Genomic DNA, 15,974 nt, shown 5'->3' on the forward strand with positions numbered 1-15,974 from the left:
CCACCTGTCTCGTTAGAAAACATGTGGTGTTTTCACGTAGGTTTTTTCGTAACTGTAACGTACTGGCTCCAAGATCCCATAGATAGCTGTTCTCCCTCTCACTGTGTCTTTGAGATGGAGTTGGGCTGATGGGCTGTCCTTATCCAGCTTCGTACTGGGGCTTCTCCCTTTCTCTGTGACGGACCTTCTCACACCCGCCTCCTTGAGCACACGCATGTGAGAGTCCGGCTGAAACATCCGGGGACCGTCACAGGGCCTGCACACGTCTTGTCTAGCAGATCCTGCCCCCGGCCCTCTCGTGAGTGGACCAGTCTCCTCTCCCGCCAGCACCCTGTGAGCGGACAAGCTCCCCACCTCGCAGCACCCGACGCAGTCAGATTTGTGTGTTTTTGCACATCCGATGGGAGGTGCATTTGCAGATCCTTGAGGAGATGCCCGGGTGAGGGTGAACGTCTTCATGCATTTATTAGTAACCTGAAGTTGACTTGTGCCCATCGATTTCCGTTTCTATGTGGAAGATGTTTTGATAGACTCTGAATATGAATCACAGTGTCAATTTTGGCTTTAAAGTAATGACAAGATAGACAAGTGACTGTTGTGTCAGCTGAACGATGCCACAGCTGGAGACCTCGTCTGTGTAAGTGAGAACCACATCCTTCCCCTTCCTCGGGAGGTAAATTGCTCCCGACCAACCACCCTTGGCGGGGGGGAGGGGGGGTGTTTCTCATATTCTCATAGATAAAAACGTATAATTGCAATCATTCCATTTTTGATGTGCCAGATAACACTTCCCCGTCAGTGCTCAGAGAACACCGAATCCTATTAAAAGTGGACACAAGTCCTTACCACTGTCCATCACCATGAGACCGTCTGGGAAGTCTTCTCTCGTGGCCGTCTCCCTCGTTTGTTTCTTCTGTGGCCGTTAGGTGTCCACGCTCGACTCAGCGGTCACAAAGCATCATGTTTGCCAAAAGCAAAGAAAAGTTAGCGGGAGTCCTGAGCCTGAGTCTGCTCCCCAGAATGGAAAGAGGGCGTTAAGGGACCTCCCTCACGACTCCAACGCTGTGTCTGGAATGTGAGGAGCCCGGTTCACGACGCAGAACGCCCCCTGACAGCAGTAGGTGACTAGGGTAGATGCGGTTGTGGAGGGAGACGGGCAAGACAGTCCCTGTCTTGTCAGGTGCAGGATGAGACCAGTACGACACCCAGTACGATGGGAGTTAGCAGTGAGGACGTGGCTGTTAGCACGTGTAAACGTGGCCTAAAGAAAGCAAGCAGGACCTCCCTTGGCCAGAGGCTACGCGGGAGTAATAACCCGGCTCACTGGCGCCCCTCAGCTTGGCGGACCGCTGCTCGTGTTCCGGGGGACATGCCGCGCTCGTTTGCGAACCGAGCCTGAAGTAGCTGCTGAATTAAATGTTTCACTTCGCGGCCGTGTTTCTCCAGAGACCGGCTGTCCCACGATAGGACCGGGCTCCCCGTCTTCCCCTTTGGAGACACGTTGACCGAGCGCGTCTTTGAAGATCAGTTAACTGTATTCCGGCTCCATACGCCTGAGGACCCAAGGCAAGTTCAGAGTGACCCTGGAGAGAAACTTTCTGCGCATGCCGGGGGATAATCGCGTCACAGAGCTCATCAAGCTCGCCCCAGACGCCGGGGCCTGGAGGCCCGACTAAAGCTACGCCTCGGAGCTCAGCTCCGCTGTCACAACAAAATTCAATTAAGGCATGAAAGCTGGAAGCCAGGCTGGATGGTAAATGAATTTTTAACCCATGGACGTAGCTTGCTTTTCAGCCTGATGGATGTGCTGCAACCCAGGGGCGGCCAACCCAACGAGAAATAAAAAGACAGAATCACATTTGCCAGTGAGTTTGCTTCCTGCCCCTCGCCTGCCCCCCCCCCCTCCGACCCCTAGCCGTTGATGGGGTGTGTCTGGTTTCACGCAGGTCAAGGGCCCTGGCCACCTGGACCGGCTCCGTTTGATCAGTGGCCTTAATATTGCTGCTGGTTGTTCTTGGAGTTGGTCAAATCTCACGGCGAGTGGGCCTCGGCACGAGGGCCAGCCTCACCCCCACACACGCCCGCCCAGCGGCCAGGGCATCGATTTTTCGACGGACGTGTGGGCTCCGTTAGGAGAACCAGTGGTGGCTGCTGATGCAACCCGGCTCTGGCGGCTGGAGGCCGCCACTGTCCCTGAAGGGAAGGGGAAGCAAGGATGAAGGCTCAGGCTGTTGACCGTGGAGCTGAGGACAGGGCGTGATGCAACAGAGCCGTGGCCGCAGAAGCGAGAAAACAGGACGGTGCCCAGGCAGGGCGGGCGCGGGAAATGGGTCCTCCGCCCTGTGTGTGTCCACCTGTGATCTGCTGGTGCCTCCGGCCGACGTGCCAGCCCCTGTCCCCGTGGGGTCCCTCTCGGTAGGTCTCCTGCAGGGCAAGGGTCTGCTACAGAGCCGTGGTTGTGAATGGGAGTCTAGAGCCCCATGGTTTGGGCTCCCATCCCAGTCTTGCAACTGTGTGGCATTGCGGGGGGGGGGGGATCCCCCGAGCCTGGTTCCCTCACCCGAGACATGGGGGTTGACCTGGACCTGTGAGTATTCCGCAAGGCAATGTAGGCGGTGCCTGTGGCATGGTGACCAGCACACAATAAGTGCTCAATAAATGTGCCTGTTGGTGTTATCGTCCTCGGCTTCTTTGCAAACAGATTCCTGTGCGTCTGTTTACTGCTGCCCCCGCTGCCTGCAGTCGGCCGTGAATTCAAACTGAATCAGCGGAGTAGGTAGGACTGTGTGTAGGTTAAGAGTGAGTAGGTCCCGAGGGAGGGTCTGAGGGGGTCCTCAGGAGCACACGCTGAATGCAGTCAGGGCACAGCTTTGCCACTTCTGCTCTGGTGACGCAGAGGGACTTCTGGCCGCCTTCTCGGCCAGAGCAGCGTATTCCAGAGAGGTGAGGTCGCTCTGAGACAGGTTTTCCGAGAGGGGAGGTGTGAGGCACGGGGGAGGTGTCAGGTGTCTGTCTGGGTTGGTAAATGCCACCAAGTTTTCCGTACCTGCACGCCAGCGCATCTGTTCTGAAGCCTCTTGTGCTCTTTCTTTCTAGAACTCCAGCCTCTTGGAGCCTTAGCTGCGAGGGTGTCTGCCCTCCTCAGTAGCAGGGAGCCCAGTTGGAGCCACAGTCTTGTTTTTTTTTTTTTTTTTTGTTTTTAGTTTATTTTCAGAGAGTGAGTGGGCCAGCAGGACAGAGAGGGAGAGAGAATCCCAAGCAGGCTCCACACTGTCAGCACAGAGCCTGATGCAGGGCTTGAACTCACAAACCGTGAGATGCTGACCTGAGCCCAAACCAAGAGTCGGACGCTTGACCGACTGAGCCCCCGGGACGCCCCGGAGCCACAGTCTCGAAGGTGGTGTTTTCATTTCCTTCCTCTGGTGTATGAGCGCGTACACCTGTCTCTAACACAAGCCTCTCTGCCAATTCCAAAGCGATCACAGCTGTTAACTCTTCAAGGCAACTCGAAAAGTTTGTTAAAGGCTGTGATTTTAATAGGCTCAGTTTAGCTGCAGGGCACAGATGGGGGCTCTGGCTGGGTTTGTCTCGAGAGGCTGTGAGAGCTGGTCGTGAGGTCGGGCTGTGCAGCTGGGCTTCCTGGGGCCGAGTCCAGGCCCTGACCCCAACTAGCCACAAGCCTTTGGGCACATTATTATTATTTTTAATGTTTACTTATTATAAATTTTGAGAGAGAGAGAGAGAGAGAGCGAGCTCATGCGAGCCGGGGAAGGTACAGAGAGGGAGAGGGAATCCCAAAAAGGCTCTGCACTGTCAGCACAGAGCCCAGTGCGGGGCTCGATCCCACAAACCGTGAGGTCGTGGCCTGAGCCGAGATCAGGACTCAGACGCTTAACTAACCGCCTGAGCCCCCCAGGCGCCACCCAGTGCATTATTGAACTTCGCTGTGTTTGCAGCGGCTCACAGGTATGCCTGCGTGTGCCTCATGGGGTAGTAACAGGTGCAAAGGCCCTGCTGACTCCACAGAAGCATTACAGCAGCCCCTGTGGTGCCCAGAGTTTTCCTAGCTGCGGCTGCTGTCGTCATTGTAACCACTGGGGCCGTGGATCAGCCCGTGTTACTACTGGGGAACGTCGTGTATCAGTTGGTCGCGTTAGTACTGGGGAACGTCGTGTATCAGTTGTGTTACTACTGGGGAACGTCGTGTATCAGTTGTGTTACTACTGGGGAATGTCGTGTATTGGCCGTGTTACTACTGGGGAGCGTCGTTGTGTACCAGTCGTGTGACTATTGGGGAACAGTAGCTTTCTCGGGACATTATCTCCCACCCAAATGAGAGGGAAGAGGTGAATCCAAAAGTTCTCGGGATTTGTAACTTCAGCAGTGATTTTTCAGGCATTTTTGCCCCTGAGTCATGGAAGACGCACACAGGGGGTACAGGGAGGTGGCATTTCACGTGCACCCACACCTTGGAAGGCAAGTCCCCCGTCTGCCCTGCTCGGTGCATTCGCGTCTGCAGCCTCTGTTCCACTCTGTTCTGTTCTCTCCTTGTTTGTCCGCAAAACGCTGCTCATGACCCCTCAGCTGATACAGCTGGCCCCGATGGGCCATGTTTTCCTCACTCGGAGGAGCCCCCCTGTGGTATCGGTCGCGCGGTGAGAAGCTGGGACTGAGGGTCGGCCCCTTCGCCGAGGCCTGGCCACCAAAGAGCTGGCACTTTGGTCCCGGGCCCTGCCCCTGACAGATGCTCGCTCCGCTTGCTAGGTGAGGGAAGGAACAGATCACGCGTGTCTGAGGGTCCACGACGGACACCCATGCTTTCTTCACTGCCCCCCCCCCCCCAAGCTGTTTCAGGGATACAAGGGTATTGTTGCTGTCGGGGGCTTTGTGGATTACAGACACAGGCTTTCGGTATTACGGATTATCGCAACCACAGTGCCATGCAGGTGGGGTGTGGACCCCGCAGGAGTCCACGCCAGCCACGCTGCGAACCTGCCACGGGAAAAGTACCGTAAGTGGAAACCCCAAACGTAGAGGTTGGGGCAGGAAAGCAGGAGGCGCTCTGGAGATGCCGGACGGACGGAGCGGCTCGTGACGAGCCTGCGCCTGTGACTGCTTGTCCTACCCACCACACGCACCAGGGACTCCCATCCAGCCGTCCGTGAGCGGGGCCCTGCCCTCCGACAGTGGTGCTGTCCTTGACACGCGCAGTGCTTGAAAGAGAAAGAATGCTCACATTTGCACGTCGAGAGACTTCACAGAAACGTCAGCATTTCCGGATTTCCTCGAGAAGTGAGAAGATCTGACACGTGCCGTAGACGGGTCCACACACATCACGGTGCACCTGCCCGTCACCACCCACCGGGCTCCGCTGCCTGCCGAGGACGGCTTCCCAGTCTCCCCGCTGCAGCCGGGCGAGGTGGCCGTCGTGTGGTCCGTGCTCTGGGCGATCCGGGAGAATGGGCTCGGTCTCTGAATTCCGGTGTGTTCATCCAGCACCTGCAGTGTGCCCGCCGCTGTGCCCGTCGCCGTGGGATGCCCTGGGGGCCCGAGCAGACACAGCCATGGTCCGCTCAGCTCTTCTGGGTTTCTGGTGGCTGAGCGGTGTCAGCGCAGCCCTGTCATATGGACGTGGTCAGCTCTGTGATGCTGGGCATCTCAGGCCGCCCTGAGCAAGCGAGACGCGAGAGATCACTTTAACTGGGGAAAACCCCCCTCCTTAGGGAGGATAGACCTTACGTGATTTCACCACCTGCACCAAAAGGTAACGGTGAGGTGGTGGCGATGCCCGTCAGCCTGATCTGGTGATCATTTCACGACGTACACACGTGTCAAAACATCACGCTGTCCACCCCGAATGTATATGGTGTTTACTTGTTAATTCCATAAATGAACCCTCCTTAGGAGGTACCCCCTGGGCTCGCACATCAGGCACGGGTGGGAATCGTCCAGGCGGAGGGACTTGACAGGACAGGTGCGCTCCAGGGGCCGGGGCCCCGATGGCACCTGTACTCAGTGCTGACAGAAGCGGGTGTGGAGGGCTAGGCCGGAGGGTGAGGTGGCCGGGGGCTGGCTTGTGACGTTCCTTCCGGCTGCAGAGACGAGGGGACCCGGGTAGCAGCCGTGGGCCTTGCTCCAGGCAACGCGGCATCCCGGCGACTCCGCTCCCCGGATGGGCCCTTCTCACAGATGTGCCCGACGGGCCGGCACGTCGGCCACGGCCCTGTTCTCCGTGCTGCCTCTGTGGTGGCCGGAGGGCACGCTCACCGCGGAAGAGATGGGGGCCGGAGAGGCTGGGCTGAGAACAGAGGGGAGAGTTCTGTTCCCTTCTGCTTCCTTCCCTGTGCTCACCGAAACTCAGGGACGATGGGGACTTTCCAGATAAGCCTGCGGGCTGACGGTGGCAGGTGGGAAGGGAGGAGCCTGTGCCGGCTCAGCTTTGCAGGTGCAGCAGGCCACCGACACACCCAGATCTGCCCCCTCTTGTGACGCAGTCGAGTGACGGCACGGCACCCCTCACATCCTGCTGGCGGAGACACAGCTGACAGCCAGCCCCACAGCCCCTGGCCCAGTGCCGACCGAGTTCACCTGCAGACACGGTGGCGAGTTCCTGTGCGTGGTGCTGGCCGCCGGGCAAACACAGCCTTGTCCCTGCTTCTCCGCCGCTCGGCCCCCGGGAAATGCCGAGACTCATCACCTCCGTAGGAGCCCAGCTGAATCTGAATTTTAGAACAACAGATAATTTTCATATGTCTGCAGTGGGTTGAATGATGGCTCCCCCAAATCTATGTCCATGCCCGAACCCCCAGAACTTGTGAATTTACCTCGTCTGGGAAGAGGGTCTTTGCAGATATAAGTAAGTCATGGCTCTAGATGAGCTCACCCTGGAACATCTGGGTGGGCCCTCGATCCAGTGACGATGTCCTTGTAAGAGACCAAGAGAAGGACACAGGCAGAGGCTGGAGTTCTGGCAGATCCCAGCCGTGGGACGAGGCAGGAATGACTCTCCCCTGGGGCCTCTGGAGGGAGCGTGGCCCTGCCCCGCCTGGATCTCAGGCTCCTGGCCTCCTGAATGGGGAGAGAATAAATTGCTGACTTTTTCCAGCCACTACGTTAGTGGTAATTTGCTAGGGCAGCCCTGTACCTTCACAGAGAAGTGACCTTAATCTTGGGTTAGGACACGATTTAAAAACCATTTTTTTAAAATGTTTGTGTATTTTTGAGAGACAGAGGGGTGGGGAGGGCCGAGCGAGAGGGAGACACAGAATCCAAAGCAGCTCCAGGCTCCGAGCTGTCAGCACAGAGCGCCACGCGGTGCTCGAACCCACGAACTGTGAGGTCATGACCCGAGCCGAAGTCGGATGCTCAGCCGACTGAGCCACCCAGGCACAGGATTTTTATTCTCAGATGTCCCCCCAAATACTTTGGTTTTGGGAGCTCCGATGTTCTCTATTCTCCACTTTTCAACGCTTCAGAAGAGTGGGCAAACCGCGGGCCAAATCCAGCCCGCCACCTGTGCCAATAAAGTTTTATCGAAACACAGCCACGCCTGTCTGCCCACGGATCATCCACAGCGGCATTCGCCGGGCAACGGTGGCATTGAGTCTAGTGTGCGAGATCTGGGAGTACGTACGTCGCCCGCCGTTTACAGGGAAAGCTTGCCGACCCTGCTCTACACGGGGACGCGCTGTCTCTGGTTCACGTATGCTGTCTCCGTGTGAGAGCCGGCAGGAGTCGCTGAGGATTTCGGCGCGCTGTCTGTTAACCTAGAGCGAGTGTCTGTCTGTACTCAGGACCCTGGCGCATCAGGCTTCGGCCACGACTCCGTGCGGCCCTGTTTCCTCGGGGTGGGAGCCTGCCCCCCACGTGGGGGGCTCGTGCGCCTGGTGCCCAGGGCTGCGGCTCACGGGGTGAGGGACGTCTTGCTGATAAAACGGAAGCTGGAGCCCTTGCGATCGCGGCCTTTCCAGGATGACGTTTTCAAGCTGCATTGCTTGAAAAGTATCAGAGACAAACTGGAAGGTGGAATCTTCTGGCTGTTCCCCCAGCAGGAGGCGGTCTCCACCAGGAGCGCGGACCGGGTCTCTGTCCGGGAGCATCGCAAGCCCCTCCGTGTGGAAACTTGGCGTGGATGCAGACCTTTCATGTCTGTCTCTAGCCCAAAGACCCAGGCTTTCCCCTGCCGGCCAAGGGCTGCAGGGAGCCTCTGTGGTGCCTCGAGGGGATTATTTCCCCCGGCAGGGGACGGGCGGTTGCTCTGGGCTGTCTGGCCTCTGTGCGTCGTCCTCGCAGGGGAGTCTCCAGAGGGGGGGGATGGTGGCTGCTAATTAGGAACAATTATGCGTCTTCTCCGCCGGCGAATGGGAATGACCGAGGCTTCAGCCGAGGTCAGGACGACGCTCTTCAGTCGGGCGTCTGTCTCCTGGGTGCTCGGTGTCGCTGAGAGCCCTCATTACCGAGACGGTTTCTTACTGGGTGAGTCAGCGGTGAGCCTCCCTGGTTTTTCGGCGTGGGGTCTGCCATCCTGGTGCAGGTGCTTCTACGTGGAACATCTTTCCATGAGTTTCCCGTAAAGACAGGAAAGCCCAGTGGGCTGTGTCACAGTGTCAGAGCCCCAATCCTTCCCGGAAGGCGACTTGAGAACGGCGTTCCTGAGCAGGCCCGTCCCTCCCCCCGCAGCCCGACTGAGCTGGGCTGGGGTGTGGCCGGGGCCCCCCGTAATTCCAACGTGCGGGCGAGTCTGGGGTGTCCACAGGGAGGACATTTCTTCACGGAGACGACAGAGCCTCGTGGGCTCAGACCAGACTCCCCTTCCCTCTGGAGCGCCCATCCACCCCTGTCCCAGCCTGCTCTCCCCCAGACCTTCCCCCCCCCCGCCCCGGGCCTTCCCTCCCCTTTGGGGGCCCCGGATTGAGATCCGCTGCTTTGAACTGTCTCCACTTCAGTGTCCCTGCTGATAAAACGGGGTGAACCATGCATAACATTGTGTATGCCCACCACAGCCTGGCACAGAGCACGTATTCAGTAAAGGCTGCCTGTTGTTAGTATTAGCTCACGGACGAATTTGGTCCCTGGGACTGTTTCATTTCAGATCGGTGGTGAGACGAACGCGGTTCCCTGCACGGAGCTGGGCGTGAGCACCTGTGCGACCGATCTGAACAACACGTGCTGTCACATTCCTTCTCCAGACCTCACAGGAAAACAAGTTCCAGATGGACTAAAGGTCTGATGCTACAAAATAAATCTCTAAACCTATAAAAATGCTGGAAGACTTCGCAGGGACTTTTTCCAGAGAGGAGAGTGGGTGCCGTCTGCATGTTTTGTAACAGGAGGAGAGTTGCTGGGGGGCGGGGGGGGGGGGGCGCTCGGTGCCGTTCGTGGGCCCTCTGTCGCGTGCAGGCAGGACGGGGGACCACGCGGGTCTGACTTCCCAAAGTCCCTGGGAGGCGGATTGTAGAGCCGTGAAAGAAGGGGCCGCAGGCCAAGGCAGAGCAGGGAGCGCCCGCTGGTAGGAGGGCTGGTTTGTGGGGTGGGGCGGGGGGGGGTGGTCGGTGAGGCCCAGTAAATGCAGGGCGGGGGCACAGAGGGTGTTTTGGGGGAAGCAGCTCCCGCAGAGGCAGGATCTCTGGGGGGGGGGAGGTTCGTGTTGTTTCCCAACAGGGAGGGCCCCCCTCAGTCCCAGGCGAAGCAGGGCGGTGGGCAGGGGCCCGCTGGAGCGCGTGGTGGGGGTCGGGGAGCTGGGTGGTTAACGCGCGCCCCGTCGGGTCCCGGGCCGTCGGGAATGACTTGCCTGTGAACAAGGGGCTGAAACGCACAGCTTGCCCTGGTCTCGGGGCCGAGGCTTTCCTCCAGCTGACATTTCAGAGGACCCTTGTTGGGGCAGCTGGGGAGCTTTGTTTGCAGAAAGAGACCTGATTCCTTGAAGCGTAAATGAGGGCTTTTCACCGGGAGCTTTCTTTTTAAAACACAAGTCTGTTCCTACTCGTTTTAGCAGAAAGCAACGCAAAACAGAGCAAAGACGTGTGTGCTTGGAGGCTTGTGAAAGTGCGTGTGAGTCCGCCTCACCTTGCTGGGGTTGATGGGGTTGGTGACCCCCGCCAGGGACTTCCTGAGAGGGATCGTGTGTTTCACGGCTCCGGTCGTTGACGGTGGCTGAATAGCACGGTACAGTTGCTGGGGACGAGGACATTGCTTTTCCGTCACTGGTGAGCAAGTGTGAGCTCCGTAGGTCACCGACCTTCTCAGGGAGGGCGTAGGACTCAAGGCCAGTCTGCACAGTGTTGAGCCCAGGTCGCTCTGCACAGAAGTCGGAGGGGATTCATTTCAGACGAGTCCCCGATCCCTTCGTGGCAAATGCCCCCTGGGGCTTGCAGGTACCAGAGACGAATTTTAATCGTGTTTGGGACGCCCGTGTCATCAAAGTGTACGTGGTATTGAATATCTTCTGAGGGCTCAACCGTGCGGTCGCCTTGGAGGACACCAGGTGGCGGGGGGGGGGGGGGAAGCCGTTGTCCGTGATGCTAACGGTTTCATTTGGGAACGAAACAAGACATCCATATGTTAAACAGGTGACAGAATAAAATGGTGTGTACCAGGTGAGGCTATGGACGTGGCCCCAGACACTCTGGGTGACATTCGGTCACATGGCATCTAGTCTCCCGCAACCTTTCTGTTTCTGAAAATGGGGGCGTCTGGGGTGGGTGCTGACGCGTCTGTACAGGGTCCCTCTCCCTGTGGCTCTTGTGTGAGGGGAGGTCCCGGGTGCAGGGACTGGGGCGGAATAAGGTTAGCTGAGATTGACCTGAGGTGTAGGTGGTGTGTATGTTTCTGGTCACCGTTTAGAGTCCAAGATTCTCCATTTCAGTGCCGTGAGAGCCCGTCTCCTTGAGGTGGGTTTGTTTGCAGAAGCGTTAAAAGCAAGTGACTCGATTTGGATGAAAACCACTTTCATATGAACGGAGTAGATGATATGTGTCTGTGGCACAGGGGGTGAAGGGGAACCTTCACCGGAGCTCGGGGCACGAGGAGGGACTGGAGGCTCAGCGGGGACAGGAGGGCTTCCTGGAGGAGGTGGGGCTCGTGCTGGGTTTTGAAGCTTGCAGAGGCGAGAATGGGGGGGGAGCGGGTGCGGAGGCTTGAGACCCCGGGGCCGTGCCAGCGCGTTCCGCGGGCACCGCCGATGGGAGGCCCTGGCCGGTCGCGTGGGATCACCCATGGCGCGCTGCGATCCACGTGGGCAGCCGCCAGCCCTCCGGGTGTGAGACACTGTAGGGCACCAGTGCCCCCGACCCTTCCCCGTCTTCATTTACGAATTCCCCTCGGGGCCAGACGGGGTTATGAAAAATAACGATTTTGGAAGAGACAGGCAAAGTGCGTATTCCCCGGCTGAAAGCGCTCGTGGTCATTTTAATAACTACTTTCCCAATACTTCTAAGCGACTGAAACACATCTCACAAAGAGTGAGGAAATCAATAGCAGAAAAACAATTAGCCGCGCTCACACTCTTTACCGTGGTCCGTTTCCTCTCGGTCTTTTTTTTTTTAGTATGAAATTTATCGTCAAGTTGGTTTCCGTGCAACACCCAGTGCTCGTCCCAGCAGGTGCCCTCCCCCCCCCCCCTCGGTCTTTTCTTACTGACATGGGTTTTGTGATGTCAGGCCTTGCAGACTCACAGGCCTGCAGGGGCCGGGTGGTAACGAGGGGGCCGGGTGGTAACGAGCGGCCCGGGCAGCGCTGGCGGGACAGGGGGAGAGGGGCCCGCTGGGGCCGCCACGGGACTCAGCCGGCCTGGTGTCGCTGCATCTCCTTAACCCGAGGGTGTGGACCCAGCTCCGGCGACAGCGACGGGGGTGGGTCATCCTCCCAGGTCGCCTGGCCCATCCCGACCAGGTGGGCCGACAAGAGGCTCTTGGCCCCCGGGCTCCGCGCCTCCCCTCACTGGGATGGAAACAGGCCATCCCGCCATCTCCCTCCTGGCGTGAGTCGTTCAGGACGCGGGGCCACCAGACAGCCCCGCATATGGTGGCGCACGCATATGCCTCTTGGCTCCCGGGCCGGGCTCCCACGTGTGGCTCCGGGACGTCACTCCCGCCCTGCCAGCTCTCTCTTAATCCCCAGCTCGCTCTGTTTTCCAGGCCCAGTGAGACGAAGGCTTGCCCACCACTTGGCAAGGACGCAGGAACAGTTTGGTTCGATTCTCTTTTTTGGGCGATGGCTGCGGTCCTGGATATGAGCAAGTGTGCAGGCACGTGCACACGCGGGGACCGTCTGCTGCCTCTGGAGGACGCGCCTCCCCGGGCCGCTGCTCAGGGCGGAGGTAACCGGCCGCTGGGCTGCACTGGAGGCGGGCTGCTGGGGGCTCGGGGGGGTCGTGGGCCACCCTGCTGGGCCCCCAGACACAGGAGCCCGGTTCGCCTCTCAGGCAGGGCGGAGCCCAGGAAATGCTCGTGTCCCTGGACCTGAAACCACGTTATCTTCTGCTGCCTTGCCTTTCTTTTCTTTGTTTACCCTCTGACTACTGCCGGCTTCCAGTGGAAGGCATTCCTGGAAAGATAATAGGTAACTGTTACACATAAATACATACAGTGCAGCATTGTTTGTAACAGCGAGAAAACAAAACCGCACCTGGAAACATCTTGGGTTTTTATTGATAGACGATGTGGCTGTGACCGAAACTTCACACGCGTGCTGTTGCGACTTGAGGGTAGTAGAAATCTCAGGCTGGAAAGCTGAGATCACACTGCAGGAGCAGGTGTTTCCCGATCTCGGCGGCTGATCTCCTGCTCAAGCTGCACGGCCGTCCTGGGTTCGCAGCGCTCTTTGCTCCCTGCGGCACCTCGGGGCCCGGCAGGTCTGGTAACCAGCCGCCGACGCTTGCCGGCTGCCTCGCCGGAGGCGTTGAGTGTGGAGCACCAGCCATGAAGTCCTCGGGCCCAGAGGTGCCTCTGCTCGCAGCTCATTGGTCAGAGCTGGTCACACGCTGCCACCGGATGCAGGGGCCTGGGCGGGTGTGTGTGTACGTGTGTGGGTGTCAGTCTTCCCTGTGAGTGGAAGGAGCGGAGAGCCAGTCCCCGTGCGTGGCGTGGCTGAGAGAGGGCCGTGCCTGTGCCCAGGAAGTGGCATCAGAATGATGCGGGAGGTCTGCGTGTCGGGTGGGGCGGCCCCCGGGTGTCCTTCCTAGCATCCAGGCGGGAAGCCACAGGCCACACCCTGCGTGTGCCCAGGCGTGTCCCTCCCCATGCGCCACAGATGGTCCAGCCCACGAGCCTCTGTGTCCCCAGAACTCTGGGAATGTGCAGCTGTCTGTGGGCTGCAGCTTCGACCCCCGCGGTCTGGCCTCCGAGGGCACACCTGCGAGGAGCGTCCCAGGCGGAGTGGCACAGACGTCCTCACGCGCACACACTCAGAATGGTGTCTGTGCAAAAGATACAGTGACAGTAAGAGCAGAAATTCCGCTAAAGGAAATACTTTGCCGTGGAAAACCCCTTCTGTCTCTGGGAGCAGAACAGATGTGCCCCGGGCGCTCTCGCGTGAGGATTTTCTGACGCTGACTGGGGCCGAGGGCGTCCCCCTCCCCGTCTGCGTTTCTGGGTGTTGGTGGCTCTCCCGCGTGGCGCGTTCCCTCGGGTGACGCGGGGCAGAGGCGTGTGTGTGACGGCCGCCCGCCGGGGCCGCGCCTTGAGCTTGTCTTTCTACGGCCTGAAACCACGTGCTGTGTGTGACAGGATTTTATGTTAAACTTTCTGATGGAGGTTTTTAGACCTCATTTTGGCGATTTCCTTGTTAGCTGGTTACGTTTCACTAGAAATCCTCTCGAAGGGAGAAAAACGAAAGCCCGGCCGTGTTGCACGAGCACCGCCTTAGTGGGAGGAAAATCCACGTGAAAGAAAATTCGCGAGGAGGCCGCAGCCCCAGCGGCTTAGCTCCCTGCTTGTGGCTTTTAATTCCCTTCAGGAACAGCAGCCCCGCTTCCTCTGGGATGTCTGAATCCCGTCCTGGGCCTGCAGAGGCGTGGGCGTGGCTGGAAGGAGAGCCGAGAGGGAGTGTGCGTGTGCGTGGGGGGTCTCTGCACGGGACAGTTGGCCCTGAGGCCTGGAGCGGCCGCGGGAGGCGTCAGCACCACTCACGTCTCAGAGGCCTGTGGGCTCGAGGAGCCGCCTGGACCTCCCTGCCTGTTCTCGCTGTTTGAGCCCCCTCCGCACCGCGAGGCCCCCTCACGCCTCGGCCAGGGGGCCGGGAGGACACGGGTCGGGACCCAGATCCTCAGGGTCAGGCACCGGTCTGTGGCTCATGCCCTGGGCTCACCTGCGTCTCCTGTGGACATCACACATGTGCATGCACGGGCCTCTGCGTGATCCTACTGATGAGAAAGAACACTGATTAAAGATGGTTTTTAGTATTTGAGAGAGAGAGAGAGAGAGTGAACAGGGAGAGGGGAAGAGGGAGAGAGAGAATCCCAAGCAGGTTCCGCGCTCAGCACAGAGCCCCACACGGGGCTCGATCCCACGACCCCGGGATCATGACCGGAGCCAAATTAAGAGTCAGACACTTTACTGGATTGAGCCACCCAGGGGCCCGATAAAGGACATTTTAAATGATTTCTTTACACATTTTATTTATTTATTTATTTATTTTTTTTGAGAGAGAGACAGAGCACAAGTGGGGGAGGGGCAGAGAGAAGGAGACACAGAGTCCGAAGCAGGCTCCAGGCTCCGAGCTGTCAGCACAGAGCCCCATGTGGGGCTCGAACCCACGAACCGTGAGGTCATGACCTGAGCCAAAGTCAGATGCTCAACCGACTGAGCCACCCAGGCGCCCCTATTATTATATATATATATTTTTAAACATCTTTTAAAATGTTTTATTTACTTTTGAGACAGAGCGTGGGCAGGGGAGGGGCAGAGAGAGAGGGAGACACAGAGTCCGAAGCAGGTTCCAGGCTCTGAGCTGTCAGCACAGAGCCCGACGCGGGGCTCGAACTCACGAACCGTGAGATCATGACCTGAGCCGAAGTCGGACGCTCAACTGACTGAGCCACCCAGGCACCCCTGAGGACATTTTTAAATACAGGAGCGTAGTAACTTCTGACCCCGCCCCAATCTATATATTCATATTTTAACGTATTTATATATTACAAAATAATAAAGTTATATAGTATGTGTTGCAAGAACAGATATTTTTATACGTGTATATTTGTTATTATTTGCTTTTCCTGATGAGGCCGTGGCCCTGAGCACCCAAGTTGCCGTCTGGCTGGGCCTCGGGTGCTGGTCCTCACCTCGTGTCTGGGAGGCGCTGAGTGGCCACGGGAGCCTGAGTGCACGGCCAAGGTGCAGCGGCAGGTGTATTTCCTGCCTCGGGGCTTCCACACCGTCCTCCCGGTCCCGCCCGCTCCCCCCTCCCTTCCGATTGCCCCAGGTTCACAGACAGGCCGCTGGCCGCTCTCCCGGCCTGTGGAAGTGACCACAGTCGATTTGCACTTCAGGCAGTGTTTTTGTTCTCCGTCTCTGCCACACGTTCAGCCCCAGGCTGCACAAAGGCGGGGGCTCGGCCTGTTTGCCCCCACGTTTGGTTCCCGGTGAGTCTGACGGTGGCCGGCACCCAGTGGGCACTCAGCAAGTGTTTGCCGAGTGGATCATCACTTTTTCCCCGGACTTGACTACACCCGTCTGCTATTTACTCCTACTGCTCCCACGTAACTGCTGTGGCCGCCAGCACGTGGTCATCGCTGTCCCCACGCGCTCAGGGGCGAGCCGCCCTGCCCAGCGCTGCCCATCACCTCGCGGGGTCTCACGACGCCAGTGGTGGGCACCGTCAGGGCAGATACAAGGACGTGGGCGCTCAGACGGGCTTCCGAGGCCCCTCCCGGGACGACAGCGGGAGCTGGCACCTTGGTGGAGCCTCTCACGAATCGGGGGGTCCCGGCCCCCCACGCACGGCCTTACGCTGCATCCCGGCCCCCGCTGCCGTCCTTC

General features: G+C 58.7%; 1 protein-coding gene and 1 long non-coding RNA gene across 9 annotated transcripts in view; one reads left to right on the forward strand and one right to left on the reverse strand.

Annotated features, from left to right (window-relative positions):
- RIMBP2 (RIMS binding protein 2) overlaps nt 1-15,974 on the forward strand; it is a 227,505-nt gene that overhangs the window by 72,297 nt on the left and 139,234 nt on the right. Inside the window, exon 1 of one of the 8 annotated variants that reach the window (XM_045459513.1) lies at nt 9,017-9,223. The exons of 4 other annotated variants lie outside the window; for them this stretch is intronic. The gene's annotated coding sequence lies outside the window, so the exon portion shown is untranslated. Of the gene's footprint in view, nt 1-9,016; nt 9,224-9,385; nt 9,509-15,974 lie in introns of those variants that run through there. 3 more of the 8 variants (XM_045459519.1, XM_045459511.1, XM_045459524.1) reach the window with 3 other exon arrangements.
- LOC123588475 lies at nt 11,369-14,435 on the reverse strand. The gene is made up of 2 exons (XR_006707861.1): nt 12,625-14,435; nt 11,369-12,543 (listed from the first exon to the last, which is right to left on the reverse strand). It is a non-coding gene; the product is annotated as an uncharacterized LOC123588475 (long non-coding RNA).

This window comes from Leopardus geoffroyi, chromosome D3 (genome assembly GCF_018350155.1).
Source record: "Leopardus geoffroyi isolate Oge1 chromosome D3, O.geoffroyi_Oge1_pat1.0, whole genome shotgun sequence".
NCBI classification, from domain to species: domain Eukaryota; kingdom Metazoa; phylum Chordata; class Mammalia; order Carnivora; family Felidae; genus Leopardus; species Leopardus geoffroyi.